Source organism: Amblyomma americanum, chromosome 4, assembly GCF_052857255.1.
Source record: "Amblyomma americanum isolate KBUSLIRL-KWMA chromosome 4, ASM5285725v1, whole genome shotgun sequence".
In the NCBI taxonomy this organism is placed as follows: Eukaryota; Metazoa; Arthropoda; class Arachnida; order Ixodida; family Ixodidae; genus Amblyomma; species Amblyomma americanum.
Window position 1 is genome coordinate 161,392,242 of NC_135500.1, and position 3,874 is coordinate 161,396,115.

Consider the following 3,874-nt stretch of genomic DNA (forward strand, 5'->3'; position numbering starts at 1 on the left):
CAAAAAGAACATTTTTTTCCCTGAATACGGTAACATAAAGACCAGAAGTGCTTTCGGCATGGTTGCAATTTATGCGACGCGCGTTAAGAATTTTTCGAGAAAGAAGTGACCGGTAGTTCAAAAACTGATTGAAAGCACCTGACTTGATGTAGATCCGCATTCAAATGTTAATTACATTAAGTCCTGTTTGTACACCGTGGGCAGTCTTTATTGCTTCGCGAAAGCAGTTTTCCTACGTTATAGTATTCAATGTGACGATGAAAAAGGGCCTGCAACAATGCATACACAACAAAAAAAAAAGAAATTAGCGCTATCATTAGCCTTTTTCACCTTTGCCACGTGCAAATACACACGTCGCAAATAGTGGCCTTTATTATTATTGCAACCATGATGTCATCCATCACTGAAATTCTGCTCTTTAAAATACTGTCTCCAAGTGAAAATTATGATAAGTGTATTACATGTGATGCTTGAAAAGTAGTGTAGTGAACAGTTATCTTGAGGAGCTAGGGGGTTTACGGCTTTCAGGTGTGGTAATGCAGCGAAGCTATGTATTTCTAGGGGAATTGTTTTTATTCTTGAGAACACAACAGAAATATCTATTCTGTTCCTTAGTATTCAACATCGGCACCAAAAACCTTTGCTTCCACCAATTTTCCGTCTTTTACAGCTCCTGTTATTCTTTTTTTCTGTGTCACATACACACCTCATTGAATAAAAATGAACTATACACCTCGCTAGCATTTGATGCTTTGTTAGACTACCGCCCCACACACCCACTCATCAAAAAATAAAACCTACGCCCGAGAGCAAATCAGCAGACAACGCCGCCGACCTATATTATTTTAGTTAAACCAGGCTCATTTAATAGATATAGCAAGCCCTTGTCAAGCCCAATTATTGCACCGAGGAAACATTCCTTTTATGGGAAAATATAAAATACTGAAATTCTAGTCAGGTCTTGGGAAATGGAGCAGCGCGTACTATGCAATAAGAAAAATGGGTGTGTGAGGTAGCTTCCACTCCTTTGGAAACTAACTGGCTTAAAATTAAAAGAATGAGCCCGGAAATTAACGATATATATATATATATATATATATATATATATATATATATATATATATATATATATATATATATATATATATATATATATATATATATATATATATATATATATATATATAAGGAAGCCAACAGTAACCCAAACCAAGGTGCACAGGGGAATGTTTCGATTTCTTTTATTATCTAGTGCCAATAAATTAGTTTTAAAGAAAATTACTTATAAAGCATAAGAGGGCTCTGGCACAGTTTCCGCCCTCGCAGTTAGATGACGTTCAACGTCACACTTGCGGTATTACAGGACGTGCTACGTCCGCCGCTATGGTCATGGGTGGCGCTGGTGAACACTCTCAAGGTTCGCGTACACCAAATAATCATAAATACCCACGAGAGCAGCAGATTGGACAGCCGTCGCCGTAGCTCAGTTGGTAAGAGCACCGGACGTGATATTCGGAGGTCGTGGGTTCGGATCCCACAGGCGGCATGGTTGTTTTTTCTGCTGGTTTATAAGTAAATTTCTTTAAAAGTAATTGATTGGCACTAGATAATAAAAGAAATCGAAACATTCCGCTATGCACCTTGGTTTCGGGGACTGTTGGCTTCCTTAATATATTTGTCAAACGAGCCCCTCACTTCATTTGCCTTGCCTGCAAATATATATATATATATATATATATATATATATATATATATATATATATATATATATATATATATATATAAAATATGTGCGTGTGAGTGTGTGTGTATAAAATCAGGTCGCGCTCTTCAACTGTGAAAATAGCTGCCTTACTAAAAGCGCTTTAAAAACGTTAAGCTCCTGCAATGCTATTGAAACGGGCTCTTCGCAGCCAGGGTTGCCTAAGCGAAGTTGCATCCAGCAAGTGCTGAATTTACGTCACTTGTTCAGCGTTAAGAAAGCGCCTCTGCAACAAGCTAATAATCCCGAAATGAACAGCCAGATGTAATAATCTCAAGAGCAACAATTTTTTTCCTTTGAAGCTAACCCTTTCCGGTGTATTCACCTTCTAGCGTTGAAGCACTGCGAACCTCGGGCAGCGAGTTTTTCCCGGCGCACTTCTTCAGACGTAGTTACCCATCCTGCCAACGCAGCTGAAGCCGTAAGTGGGCTTAAAATTAAATTTTGAGCGCCGACGGAGTCGGATGTGCCGATGTTCCTTTTCTGAGAAGATATATAGCGTGAACAGAGTTCTGAAATGATGTGGCTGCGCTAGCCGAAAATCGCGACACGAAAGTTGCTCTGGAAGATGTCCTTGAGGCATATACTTTGATGTTTTAACGTTCAGGATTATGCCTATTTCTTGTGCAGTTACTTAACCTTCGCTTTTCTTGACTGAAATATTTTGGCTGTCGGTGTGTATTATATTATTCCGAGGTTTTAAATTGGGTTTACACTTTTCAGGAAAAGTTCCACACCACTTCATTTCTGCGGTTTTCCTTAGGTAGGTGCGATTGTGCCTAGTTATAAAAAAGTTTAAAAGTGATTGATATTGAAAAAGGTTGTACAGTGCTTTATGCTTTATTCAGTAACACTCTATGGCCGCTGGGAAGCTTCGTAATGTTTGACAGAACTTTTGAGTGAGAATAAATTTTCAGGAGAAATGCATTCTCCCGTCAATATATTTTCTCTGGTATACGGCATGACCTAGCTGGATAATGATAAAATAAAAGAGATAAAACTAGCATTGACGTGCTAGCATCCTCCTGTACCCTTAGCAGAAGAAAGCTTGTTTCATGAAAAGATCAAGTTAAATAGAAGCGAATAATTTACGAGACCATAACGCTTTTGTAGTGACGGTTTCAACCCGGTAAAATCTGAACAAACGCCTCAAGTTTGCATGACAGCCATAACGGCCTGCATTGTTCTAAACATAAGAAATACCTCGGTATTTTTAATTGTTTGGTACACCCTAATTCTTCTTCAAGCTCATCAGGGCTTCTTGGTTCCAGCGGCGGAAGTATTTTATTAGTAAATTATACGGCCCGTAAAGAGACTGCATGAATATCAAAATCTTTGCATCAACTCTTCGCGTTCTTTTCAGTTATAATTGGAAATGTGCTCATTATTTTGACTGGCGGCAGTCAGGTTGCACTAGTTGGTGACATCTTGGAAATCTGGCCATGATTTTTACCTCTAGAGGCGCTCCATACCTTTGGATTTTCTTCCTAAATGGAAGCTCACTCTCTTCACGATGCTCACGGGGGTTGAAGACACTCATTCCGGGTCCTAAAATGTTTCTGCATCCTGGACTAGATCATATTCAGAAATCGTAAATAAAATGGATGAGGACATTTCAGCTCCACCAAAGCGTATGACGTGATAGCGTAGTGGCTTAGGCTTACCATTTAGAGCAGCTTGACACCTTTTAACGCATTTTCATTTTTTTTGGCTTGTTTAAAAAAATAAGGGATAAATTACACATAGTAAAGTTTCTTAAATAGCATCAGCAAGCATTAGCTTTCATTCTGAACATTCTCATACCTTTGAATTCTATTTTTAAGTTTTTCATTTCTTTATTTGATAAACTAAGTGCAACTATTTTATTTACTTGCCATCGCCTATTACACGCCAGTCAATCATTACACACTAGAAACATAAATTGCCATGATCTCCACCTTAACACACAACGCAGCCCCCGATTATTTCCGACACGTGGAACCGACTACGCCGGCGGCTGTTTAACCGAACGAGCTGCATACACTATCGCGTAAAAAGGCAGCAAAATTAGTTTCTTGAAAACGCGAAGTGCACAAGGGACGGGAAAATCTCAAGGTGCTGCTCAACGTTTCG

General features: G+C 39.0%; 1 non-coding gene across 1 annotated transcript; it reads left to right on the forward strand.

Annotated features, from left to right (window-relative positions):
* The first annotated feature begins 1,472 nt into the window (after positions 1-1,472).
* TRNAS-UGA (transfer RNA serine (anticodon UGA)) lies at positions 1,473-1,546 on the forward strand. The gene has a single exon. It is a non-coding gene; the product is annotated as a tRNA-Ser (tRNA).
* Positions 1,547-3,874: the final 2,328 nt, after the last annotated feature.